The sequence below is a fragment of the Pseudophryne corroboree genome, chromosome 3 (assembly GCF_028390025.1).
Source record: "Pseudophryne corroboree isolate aPseCor3 chromosome 3, aPseCor3.hap2, whole genome shotgun sequence".
Lineage (NCBI taxonomy): Eukaryota > Metazoa > Chordata > Amphibia > Anura > Myobatrachidae > Pseudophryne > Pseudophryne corroboree.
In genome coordinates, this window is record NC_086446.1 from 654,730,497 (window position 1) to 654,744,429 (window position 13,933).

A 13,933-nucleotide genomic window follows, 5' to 3' on the forward strand; every position below is an offset into this window, starting at 1 on the left:
AATATCTGAAGAACGATATACAAGAATCTCGGAAAGTAGTCTTTAGAAAGGCGGATAGTTTGAAACAGAAACTAGCACCTAGCATGCTTAGACCAGATTGTAATAAGGGTTCAGGTGTAGGAAATTGGTTAGATCTAACTCCAAAACCAAAAGGGTTTTTTAGATGTGGTAAGCCCAGATGCCACACTTGTGATCATGCTGCACATAGATGCAATACCATTACATCATTCAGTAACAAAGAAACATTTGAGCTAGTTTTCTTTCTTAACTGCCAGTCTTGTTATGTTATATATGTCATCACCTGCGGGTGCGGTATACAATATGTAGGCTGCACCACCAGAACATTAAATGTCCGGTTCCTTGAACATAGGAGATTCCTCATAAAAGGCAATAGAACACACAGTTTACCATGTCATTTCGAAATGTGCCCGAAGGGGATCCTTAAAGACATTAAAGTGCAAGCCATAGAGCAGATTCCTCCATCGGTTAGAGGTGGGGATAGATATTCAAAGCTTTGTCGTAAAGAGGCGTTTTGGATATTCAAACTCGGAACCATGGTCCCTTTAGGCCTCAATGATACTATAGAGCTTAATAATATTTGACTTAGGGGGGGTAGAAGGAAGTTAATCTGGCCTCCCCCCTCCTCCCCTCTTTCCCCCATTTCCCTATTTCCTTCCCTCTTTTCCCTCACAGTTCCAGGTTTTTAGATTTAGGTACACAATGTATGGCCACATTTATATTCATAGCACCTCATTTAGATTTGATCTATACGAGTTCTTTGAGAATAGTTGTTTTAAGCAAATCATAGGTGGCTGATCAAATTGTATATACAAATGCTGTAGTCCGACCACTTGGGTTCAGTTAGATTACTAGTGAGATATATTATTCCCTGATTGGGATCTCCTGAGATGTATCAAAATGAAAAATTAAAAATAAATGTTGTCTTGATAATGGATTTATGTCTAATAAATAGATTATTTTATTTATGTGTATATAACCTTAAGGAAGAATATAATGTAATGTCTTTCATTCTGCTGTCCTTCTATTTTAAGTTTCTATTTTATTATATGTTGTCATTAGTATGGCAACCATAAGAATAGTGTTGTATAGTCCAGGGACTTGTTATCTCTAGAATGAAACTAGCATGGTAATTTTTTGGCTACGAGACACCTGTTGTTATTAAAACTATAAATTTTATTTTTATATTTTTTTATATATACTTATGTATTTTTTAATATGTCTTTCAAGTGTATAGAGCTTCTCTTGTTTGTTCAGAACTATAAAGAAGAAAAGGCTATTTAATTTTAGCTATCCCTCTATATAGAGGTTGAATATGTAAGTCTGTATGTGTTTAGTGTTGTATAAAAGCATGGTAATACTAACATGAGTCAGTTGATTTGAATTAATTCGACACAGTCTTAAATTGGCTGATTACTACCACACAGCTGCTCAAGCAATTAGGGAGCTCTGGAATATAAAAATACCTAAGGCTATTGAGGCGGTACTTCTGATGAAACAGCCCCAGTTTCAGAGGCTGAGAAACGCGTCAAGCATTCCGCCCGACACGCTATCCAGTATCCTGGACATCACCTAGGACTTGACACACAGCAAATGGCTGTGGCGGCTCCCGCTACGCAATAACGAGCGGACGGCTTCTGATGTACAAGCCGCGCTCCAACATCATCTTGTGAGTCCTGTCCTCACACACCGCACCCGACAGCCTCCTCTGTGCCGCTACACAGCGGTGTGGGCAGCCGGCACCCACTATTAAGAAGGAGACACCGTTCAATCCCTCCACTTCTAAGGCCAGGGTAAGCTCTGCACGAGACTGTACAAATAGCGGTTCCAGCTTAAAAGTCATTGTGTTATATATGGTATTAAGTCCACATTAGCTACCCGCAAAGAGCCTTTTTTCATTGGTGGATAAGAGTGTGAGCATGTAAGCTTTTCATCAAGCACTAGACAACTTAAGTACATCACTTTCAGTGTGGATGGACTCTCAAATTTAAAGGAATATTCATACAAGCTTTTGAGATCATTTAGCCCATGAATGGAGCTCATTATAAGGAGCATCTGATAAGTATAAATGCTACACATTGATCCGGAGTACAAAAGATTGCATTTCTAAGGGAGCTGTTTACAATGTATCTTATATGTTATTGCTATTTATAGTGATTACTGCAAAATTACAGGATACTTGGTTTATGTATTATTGTGATATATATACACATTAAATATATTTTTTAATATATAATTTTTTAATAATAAATTGTATTAATACTGTTTAAACGACAGCGCTTCTCTGAGTGGTTTTTTATTATTTTTATGTAACATTGGTTGAGGATCAGCACCTCAATTTGGGAAGCTGCAGTCTCAGAACAGTATTGGTATTATTGGTGTCTCATAGCCGATTACTAGCGCCCACCTACCATTTAGATTTTTTGGGTATTGGGATTGACTGAACGGGCAGATTAAATAATTGCGGACATACCCCGCTGGAGATTCCCGATCTCGTCTGATCTTGGAAGCCAAGCAGTGGAGGGCCGGGTCAGTACTCGGATGGGAGACCACCTTGGAACACCCTGGTACTGCAAAAAATTCTTCTGCCCGATCTAGAGTGATCCCCAATAATACCAATTGGCATTCGGTTCTGTATGACTTATGATTTAATTCTCTACGTCAAAATAATCCTGAATAGGATTGCTGTAGAATAATTGATGGTCATATATTACACAAAGGCGTTACTGTGATTATAGTAAATCCACTAGCCCAAAGATTTGGATTTCCGGTTCTTATTGTGGTACTGAAAGCCACATGAATTATTCTTAACATAGTGTTATATTTTCGCGTAGCTATACTATTCACGTGCAATTCACTCCTATAATCACCTTTTTGAACAAATAAAGTTATGTTTTATCAGAATTGATTAATATACACCTATTCCTCTGAATTAGAGTGCTCCCACACAAGAGTCTACTTTCCAACTTTCTATTGTTGGTTTTTCTTTTTTGTTTAGAGATAGTCAGGTACATCTTGTGTATAGTTAGTGCTGGACAGGTAAGGCATTTTCTTTTGATGTTTATTTTTATTTTCTGCTTAATAAAACTGGTTGCGGCCAGTTGCAACACAAAACTGGACTTGTATGGTCTCTCAGCTGCTGCACACTGCTGTCTACCCCAGTAGACGGCGCCTGTTCCCCTACAGTGTTACTATATATATATATATATATATATAAGGGTCTGTCAGCTATGAGTTATCAATCCAGATTGTGAAGGTACTCCCTTTTGAGATCTTGTTAAGGTGAGGGAGGATCTAACTTGCCATTTACACGTTCTGTATATCTCTCATTGATATTCAAATTTTATTCTTGTACAACATTTTTAATGTGTATGTCAAAAATTGTGTCAATAAACTAATAATTGTTACTAATTGGCCTTTCTTGTCTTTTGTTTGGGTGATTTTATGGTGAGGGGATATCTGTTTCAGGATCCCATATGAATAATCATTTAAAGAATTCTCCAATCTACAGCCTGCATCCATTGGGTCCATGTTTGGAAGATTTGAAGAATAAATATTCAATGAATATAGCGCACTTAGGAATTCTGTTATATTTTATATATATATATATATATATATATATATATATATATATGAAACAAGGGTGTCCGGCACTCCAACAGGTGTCTCAACTGGTCAAACAACCATTACTGGTGTAAAGAGTCCTAGATACATAGGACTCTTTACACCAGTAATGGTTGTTTGATTGTAACTATTTCCTCTATTAGAAGCTCTGTGTATAACAGTTATAATGTAATGTTACTGCTGTAATAGTTAGTGATTTAATATTGATGCTCTTATGTTTTTCAACTACAAGCAGAGCTCTACACTTCATCTTCCTCCGTTTATTATTGTGCAGCATTGTTTCCATTGTGATGGGTATCACTATAGCAACGCCCCGGCCCCCCGCCCAGCTTTACCAGCCGTGTGACGCGGACGTGAGTTCACTTCCGGTGACGCCAGCGGGACGGCGACGGGAAGCGGCCGACGGGCTTAGCGTGCACCTGGGTGAGTTGAATAAAGGTATGTCTTTTGTTGTTGTTCTGTATTGTCCTGACGAAGGAGATTAAAGGTCTCCGAAACGTAGACCAATTATCTTTACTACTTTGAAGTTTCCTGAGTGCCGTTATTTCTTCACCACTATATATATATACACTGCTCAAAAAAATAAAAGGAACACTTAAACAACACATCCTAGATCTGAATAAATAAAATATTCTTATTAAATACTTTGTTCTTTACATAGTTGAATGTGCTGACAAGAAAATCACACAAAAATTATCAATGGAAATCAAATTTATTAACCCATGGAGGTCTGGATTTGGAGTCACACTCAAAATTAAAGTGGAAAAACACACTACAGGCTGATCCAACTTTGATGTAATGTCCTTAAAACAAGTCAAAATGAGGCTCAGTAGTGTGTGTGGCCTCCATGTGCCTGTATGACCTCCCTACAACGCCTGGGCATGCTCCTGATGAGGTGGCGGATGGTCTCCCGAGGGATCTCCTCCCAGACCTGGCCTAAAGCATCCGCCAACTCCTGGACAGTCTGTGGTGCAATGTGGCGTTGGTGGATGGAGCGAGACATGATGTCCCAGATGTGCTCAATTGGATTCAGGTCTAGGGAACGGGCGGGCCAGTCCATAGCATCAATGCCTTCGTCTTGCAGGAACTGCTGACAAACTCCAGCCACATGAGGTCTAGCATTGTCTTGCATTAGGAGGAACCCAGGGCCAACCGCACCAGCATATGGTCTCACAAGGGGTCTGAGGATCTCATCTCGGTACCTAATGGCAGTCAGGCTACCTCTGGCGAGCACATGGAGGGCTGTGCGGCCCCCCAAAGAAATGCCACCCCACACCATTACTGACCCACTGCCAAACTGGTCATGCTGGAGGATGTTGCAGGCAGCAGAACGTTCTCCTTGGCGTCTCCAGACTCTGTCACGTCTGTCACATGTGCTCAGTGAGAACCTACTTTCATCTGTGAAGAGCACAGGGCGCCAGTGGCGAATTTGCCAATCTTGGTGTTCTCTGGCAAATGCCAAACGTCCTGCACGGTTTTGGGCTGTAAGCACAACCCCCACCTGTGGACGTCGGGCTATCATACCACCCTCATGGAGTCTGTTTCTGATCATTTGAGTAGACACATGCACATTTGAGGCTTGATGGAGGTCATTTTGCAGGGCTCCTGTTCCTCCTTGCACAAAGGCGGAGGTAGCGGTCCTGCTGCTGGGTTGTTGCCCTCCTACGGCCTCCTCCACGTCTCCTGATGTACTGGCCTGTCTCCTGGTAGCGCCTCCATGCTCTGGACACTACGCTGACAGACACAGCAAACCTTCTTGCCACAGCTTGCATTGATGTGCCATCCTGGATGAGCTGCACTACCTGAGCCACTTGTGTGGGTTGTAGACTCCGTCTCATGCTACCACTAGAGTGTAAGCACCACCAGCTTTCAAAAGTGACCAAAACATCAGCCAGAAAGCATAGGAGCTGAGAAGTGGTCTGTGGTCACCACCTGCAGAACAACTCCTTTATTGGGGGTGTCTTGCTAATTGCCTATAACTGTTGTCTATTCAATTTGCACAACAGCATGTGAAATTGATTGTCAATCAGTGTTGCTTCCTAAGTGGACAGTTTGATTTCACAGAAGTGTGATTGACTTGGAGTTACATTGTGTTGTTTAAATGTTCCCTTTATTTTTTTGAGCAGTGTATATATATATATATATATACACACACACACACACACACACACACATATACACACACACACACACATATATACATACACACACACACACACACACATATATATATATATATATATATATATATATATACATACATAGTGGGGTGAAAAAGTATTTGGACAGCCACCGATTGTGCAAGTCGACCCACTTAAAAAGATGAGAGAGGTCTGTAATTTCCATCATAGGTACACTTCAACTGTGAGAGACAGAATCTGAAAAAAGACCCTAGGAAATCACATTGTATGATTTTTAAACAATCTAATTGTATATTCTTGCGGAAAATTATTATTTGGACAATCAAAAAGTTCAACTTAATACTTTGTAATATAACCTCGGTTGGCAATTACAGAGGTCAAACGTTTCCTGTAGTTCTTGACCAGGTTTGCACACACTGTAGCAGGTATTTTGGCCCACTCTTCCAGGCAGATCTTCTCTAGATCTGACATGTTTTGGGGCTGTCGCCGGGCAACACGGACTTTCAACTCCCTCCACAGATTTTCTATTGGGTTGAGGTCTGGAGACTGGCTAGGCCACTCCAGGACCTTGAAATGCTTCTTACGGAGCCACTCCTTAGTTGCCTGGATGGTGTGTTTGGGGCCATTGTCATGCTGGAAGACCCAGCCACGTTCCACCTTCAATGCTCTTACTGAGGGAAGGAGGTTTTTGCCCAAAATCTCACTATACATGGCCCCATTCATCCTCTCCTTAATACAGATTAGTCGTCCAGTCCCCTTTGCAGAAAAGCAGCCCCAAAGCATGATGTTTCCACCCCCATGCTTCACAGTGGGTATGGTGTTCTTGGGATGCCATTCATCATTCTTCTCCCTCCAAACACGGCGAGTGGAGTTTATACCAAAAAGTTAGATTTTGCTCTCATCTGACCACATTACATTCTCCAAAACCTCCTCTGGATCACCCAGATGGTCACTGACAAACTTTAGACGGGCCTGGACATGTGCTGGCTTAAGCAGCGGGACCTTCCGGGTGTTGCAGGATTTCAATCCATGATGTCGTAGTGTGTTACTAATGGTAACCTTTGTGACTGTGGTCCCAGCTCTCTTGAGGTCATTGACCAGGTCCCCCCGTGTAGTTCTGGGCTGATTCCTCACTGTTCTCAAGATCATTTATACCCCACGAGGTGAGATCTTGCATGGAGCCCCAGGTCGAGGGAGATTGTCAGTGATCTTGTATTTCTTCCATTTTTTTATAATTGCGCCAACAGTTGATCTCTTCTCACCAAGCGGCTTGCCTATTGTCGAGTAGCTCATCCCAGCCTTGTGCTGCTCTACAATTTTGTCCCTGGTGTCCTTTGACAACTTTCTGGTCTTGGCCATGGTGGACAGGTAGCAGTCTGACTGTTTGAGGGTTTGGACAGGTGTCTTTAATACAGGTAATGAGTGGAGGATAGAAGAGCTTCTTAAAGAAGAAGTAACAGGTCTGTGAGAGCCAGAAATTTTGTTGCTTGGTAGGTGTCCAAATATTTATTTTCCACAAGAATATACAAGTAAATTGTTTAAAAATCATACAATGGGATTTCCTGTGTTATTTTTTCAGATTCTGTCTTACAGTTGAAGTGTACCTATGATGGAAATTACAGACCTCTCTAATCTTTTTAAGTGGGTCAACTTGCACAATCGGTGGCTGTCCAAATACTTTTTTGAACTCCAAAAATCACAATTCAGGCACTGTATGTTTTTAAAAATGTATAAATTCAATTAGTTTTTATACTATGAGCTGCAAAAAAACAGTCCAGCTGTGTCTGTGTGCACACAGCTATTTTAATTAGTGATTATGAAGAGCCACAGATCTCCACCTCAGAAATTAAAGCAAACCAAAGAACCAAAAAGTGACTGTTTTGCGCTAAAATACTAAATGGTGCATATATGAATGAAAACTCCTGTATAATATATAACCATCTGATTTATTTATTCAATAAAAAATATATATATATATAAATTATTGGGTAACGTTCTTCTTTTACTATATAGAATTCATGTGTACAAGTCATCAAATACTTTTCCTAATTGCTATAACAATGGAAAACACCTGACATATATTACCACATGTAGTATGAATACGTATGCACACTCTAGATAGTATCCAATCTTAAGTATACATCTTTCATAAAAAAGTGCGATTTAACTTTAAAATGTTATCCATATAGATAATGTGGAAACAACTGTGTTTAAAGATGCTGTCCCAAATTGTGGTTACCACTCATATGCTGTATGCACACAGCTTATTGTTCCATGATATATATGTTTCTTAAAATGGTATGAAAACTTTTGCACACTCGTATGCTTTTCAGTTTTAAGGTGCAGTCTCTTGTATATACAAGCAGTGGCACTAAGTATGGTGTCCCACGTTATGTGCAAACGATCCTGAGAGCACTTGTCCCGTAATGTGATTGCTGCTTATGTGCCGTGTATGGCAGCTTACCACTGCAGCCCAACTGGCTGTTTTGCGGGATCTTGCGCTACACTCAGCGGTGTGTGGTGCTGTCTCTCTGTGCAGATCTGACTCTCCCCATCAGCTGGTTGGCTGCTCTTTGAGGAAGCAGAGGATCATTATGTGAGCCCATAGCCATATATTTGGATTTTTTCTTGCAACCATGCATCCAGGCCACTTTTTCACATCTGAAAGATTCTAGCTCACTATTGAGACAGCTTGCACAGTTAGGACCCATACAGACAGGCACGGTGTTGGCAACGCTCGATGTGGCTAGCTTATATACCTGCATACCACATCGAGCGGGGCTAGCAGTGGTGAGACACCTCATTACTAATAATCCCTTATACGAGGGCCCCGATGTGGATTTATTAATCATCTTATTGGAATACACCTTGAGCCATAATTATTTTTTGTTTAATGGCAGGTATTTCCTACAAAAGACCGGCTGTGAGATGGGGTCTGCGGTGGCCCCATCGCTAGCCAATGCATACATGTGGGAGGTGGAGAGACAAGTGTTCTTTGAGGACACAGAGATTGCTAAATCCATCAAACTGTATACACGGTATATAGACGACCTCTTGCTGCTGTGGACCGGGGACCTAGAGGTCTTGGTCAAGATAGTTGAGGGACATAATAATTCCCGCAGTCCAGTAAAATTTACCTTATCCACACATATGTCTGAAATATGTTTTTTAGACATAAAAATTCTGGTGCGAGGAGGAGAGTTGTTCACAACGGTATACTCTAAACCAACGGACCGTAACACACTCCTTCGATATGATAGCTTTCACCCTCCAGCTTTAATACATGGCCTTCCATATTCCCAATACCTCAGGGCGTGCAGAATTACCAGCGCCCCTGAGGATTTGGAGGTTCAACTAGAAGAGATGACCAAGAGATTTGTACAAAGGGGTTACCCTCCGGGGTTATTGAAGCAGGCATGTGCTAAGGCTAAATCTAAAAATAGACAGGAGTTGCTCCAGGTGAAGGAGCCTGTGACCTCATACAACAATATAGCTTAGGTAAATCAATTTAATACCACCAGTAGAAGGACCAACAAAAAAGTCAAGCAGATGTGGCCCATGTTAACCACTGCCATACCCTTAACATGTAGTTCCACTTTTGTCATATATGTACTAATCTGCCCGTGTAGTTTGTATTACGTGGGCCAGACCCAGTGTTTGTTTAAAGAAAGGATGGCCCAACATAGGTCGGCGATCAGGTCGGCTTTGGCATCTGGCAACAGTGAGCAACCTGTGGCGCGACACTTTGCGCAAGCACGCCACAGTCTTGCCTCTGTTCATTATAAAATTGTGGACCAAGTGCCAACTTCTCCACGGGGGGGGTAATCGAGCAAAAAAACTGCTGCAATTGGAGGCGAGATGGATCCATAAGCTAGATACGATCCACCCTCGGGGCTTAAATGAATATTTGAGCCTAAGCAGCTTTTTGTGAGCCAGTGGCCAGTCGCGCCAAGGGTGAATTAGTATAGCAGGCATCATACAGTGTATTCAGTGGCCCATACAGACAGGCACGGTGTTGGCAACGCTCAATGTGGCTAGCTTATATACCTGCATACCACATCGAGCGGGGCTAGCAGCAGTGAGACACCTCATTACTAATAATCCCTTATATGAGGGCCCCGATGTGGATTTATTGGAATACACCTTGAGCCACAATTATTTTTTGTTTACTGGCAGGTATTTCCTACAAAAGACCGGCTGTGCGATAGGGTCTGCGGTGGCCCCATCGCTAGCTAATGCATTCATGTGGGAGGTGGAGAGACAAGTGTTCTTTGAGGACACAGAGATTGCTAAATCCATCAAACAGTTTACACGGTATATAGACGACCTCTTGCTGCTGTGGACCGGGGACCTAGAGGTCTTGGTCAAGATAGTTGAGGGACATAATAATTCCCGCAGTCCAGTAAAATTTACCTTATCCACACATATGTCTGAAATATGTTTTTTAGACATAAAAATTCTGGTGCGAGGAGGAGAGTTGTTCACAACGGTATACTCTAAACCAACGGACCGTAACACACTCCTTCGATATGATAGCTTTCACCCTCCAGCTTTAATACATGGCCTTCCATATTCCCAATACCTCAGGGTGTGCAGAATCACCAGCGCCCCTGAGGATTTGGAGATTCAACTAGAAGAGATGACCAAGAGATTTGTACAAAGGGGTTACCCTCCGGGGTTATTGAAGCAGGCATGTGCTAAGGCTAAATCTAAAAATAGACAGGAGTTGCTCTAGGTGAATGAGCCTGTGACCTCATCCAACAATATAGCTTGGGTAAATCAATTTAATACCACCAGTAGAAGGACCAACAAAAAAGTCAAGCAGATGTGGCCCATGTTAAGCACTGACCCTAATTTACAAAGTCTAAAAAACAGTAGAGTGATGCCATGCTACACCCGTAGTGCAAACATCAAAGATATGGTGGTTAAAAATTATATCACGGGGTTTCAAGTGGCTCAACCTACGACACATTTTTTGACACGTAGAGCAGGTTGTTACAAGTGCTTAGGCTGCACTACGTGTAGTTATATGCTGACAGGTGATTCCATCCCACATCCACACACTGGAAGGAAAATAAGGATTGCAAAACCCTTAACATGTAGTTCCACTTTTGTCATATATGTACTAATCTGCCCGTGTAGTTTGTATTACATGGGCAAGACCCAGTGTTTGTTTAAAGAAAGGATGGCCCAACATAGGTCGGCGATCAGGTCGGCTTTGGCATCTGGCAACAGTGAGCAACCTGTGGCGCGACACTTTGCGCAAGCACGCCACAGTCTTGCCTCTGTTCGTTATAAAATTGTGGACCAAGTGCCAATTTCTCCACGGGGGGGGGGGGGGTAATCGAGCAAAAAAACTGCTGCAATTGGAGGCGAGATGGATCCATAAGCTAGATACGATCCACCCTCGGGGCTTAAATGAATATTTGAGCCTAAGCAGCTTTTTGTGAGCCAGTGGCCAGTCGCGCCAAGGGTGAATTAGTATAGCAGGCATCATACAGTGTATCCAGTGGCCCATACAGACAGGCACGGTGTTGGCAACGCTCGATGTGGCTAGCTTATATACCTGCATACCACATCGAGCGGGGCTAGCAGCAGTGAGACACGTCATTACTAATAATCCCTTATACGAGGGCCCGATGTGGATTTATTTATCATCTTATTGGAATACACCTTGAGCCACAATTATTTTTTGTTTAATGGCAGGTATTTCCTACAAAAGACCGGCTGTGCGATGGGGTCTGCGGTGGCCCCATCGCTAGCTAATGCATACATGTGGGAGGTGGAGAGACAAGTGTTCTTTGAGGACACAGAGATTGCTAAATCCATCAAACTGTATACACAGTATATAGACGACCTTTAGTTTTAAAGTTAAATTTGCCCTATAGTCTCTTTAAGTGAGACCTGATGAGAGTCATTTTTTGGTATGTGTGCCTGATAGTCAGTATATTAGCCCAATAGGTGGTTACCCTAAAATGGGTGTATTATAAAGGCTCAACATAACAGATAGTGGTGTGTGACACAATGTTTTTATTATGAGCATTCGTTTTTTATTATGCACTAAACTTGTTTGATATTGCACTGATATTGTAGAGATAGTGCATACCTGGTGCACTATGGGTTTTAATCATTGTATAAGTTGTTGTCACTTTTTCCACGTCAGTGGTCGTATTTTACATATCTTGTATATATGTTTGTTTTTGTTTTGTTTCGTTTCTATAGCGCTGTATCCGCATAGCAACAAGTGCAGACGCGCTGCGTGCACCCTCCCTGCGGCCGCGTCGCCCGGCTACGGAATGACGTCACTCCGGAGGGGCGGAAGTGGTCGAATCTGGAAGTGTGGGCGCCGTGGAATGGGACGACGCTGGTCGCGACGGAGGTTGGCGGGCTAGGGGATGGTAAGTTATTTAAATGTTGTGTTTTCACTGTATTTTCACTTGTTTGCTGTGTCCTGAGGAAGGGAGTACGTCTCCCGAAACGTTGACGCACATTAAAAGCACGTTACAGAATTTGTGAAAGTCTCTGAGTGCCGCCTTCTACAGACTATACATTGAGCGATTCCCGCTTAAGGAGGGCACCGGAGCAAATACCCTGTGGGATTGAGGAGTGCCAAACCCTGAAACGGTGTTTTTATATATATATATATATATATATATATATATATTTTATTGAATAAATAAATTAGATGGTTATATATTATACAGGAGTTTTCATTCATATATGCACCATTTAGTATTTTAGCGCAAAACAGTAATTTTTTTGTTCTCAAATACTTTTTTGCCCCACTGTATATACAATGGGATCGGGGAAGAATACGCACTGTGGATCCCTCACTGTAAAATGGCCAGTTTGTCTCTCTCCATCCCAGTGCCCGGAGCTCTCCCTCCTTGGCCCCGCTGGACTCAGGCAGGCCGTGCCACAGCACTCATTAGGACAGTCCAGGGATTGGCATGAGGCCTACACCGCAGCCAACCTGGAGTCAGAGGATGTGGTCAGGGGGGAGCAGAAAACACAGAGTAGAACCCACCTGACACGGAGTGGGTTAAAGCTGGACAGATAGGCACACACTAGACAAAGACTAGACAAAACTGGACTGGCAGGTACTGGTAAATAGCAGGAGTATAACACAGAGTGGGATCAGTACTGGATAAGACACATATCAACTGGTTACATAAATGACAAGGAATGCTCTGAACTCACAGTGGTTGCTACTGGCAATAACAGAAGTGTATGACAATAGAATACAGATAGGGAAAGCAGAGCAGACATAAAAGAACACAGAGTGCTCCAGGCCAGTGGATGTTACTCCTGGCAACCGCAGTACCAACACAAAGGAGCACAGAAGACTGAGACAAGGAATTGTTCAGAGAACAGACTAATTGGACTATGACAATGTACACAGATAAACAGGCCAGAGAGAGACTGTAGTGGAATGGGACTGTGGTAATAGAGACACAGGTGGCGGTATGTGTAAAGCAGCTCTATGTAAATGAAATGATACTGGATAACAACAGAAAGACCAAGATACAGACAAGACAAAGAACAAATATGGTGTGGAGAAATCCCCACTGCAGCTAAAGCCAAGACAGACAGTAACCAGACAGGACTGGGTCTGGCAAGGACACTTTAGCAAAGGATCTCACAAGACAAGAATATGAAACTGAGAGCCAAAGGCTTCCGCGGCAAACAGGATCTATGACCAGCTGGGAGTAATGGGCAGACTGGGAATATAAAGAGAGCACCAACCAATGACAAGGTTCAATGCAGCCAGATCCCCTTTAATTACTAACTCAGTATAACTGTGCTACTGCACATCACCCAGGCTCCTGACTTAACAAGAACCACATGCTGAAGTCAGGTAATGAAGCACTCCCAAACAGGTGTGCTGCAACACACAGAAGCCAGTCTCCAGGTTGCTAGGAGACAGCCAGATCAGCAAGCAGGGATGAGCTGCTGCTGCAACTCTTAATAATGCAAAGAAAAGAGGTGCAAGATAGAATTGCCCTTGGGCCCTCCCACAATTTCTTATGTTGTATAAACAGGACATGCACTCTTTAACAAACCAATAATTTCAGCAACAGGGACTGCCACACCTGTGGCTGAAATGATTGGTTTGTTTGGGCCCCCACAAAAAGTGAAGCAATTGATCT

The 13,933-nt window shown here is 42.5% G+C and overlaps 1 pseudogene; it reads left to right on the forward strand.

Moving 5' to 3' along the window:
• The first annotated feature begins 2,477 nt into the window (after window positions 1–2,477).
• LOC134897275 (5S ribosomal RNA) lies at window positions 2,478–2,597 on the forward strand (annotated as a pseudogene).
• The last annotated feature ends 11,336 nt before the right edge of the window (window positions 2,598–13,933 follow it).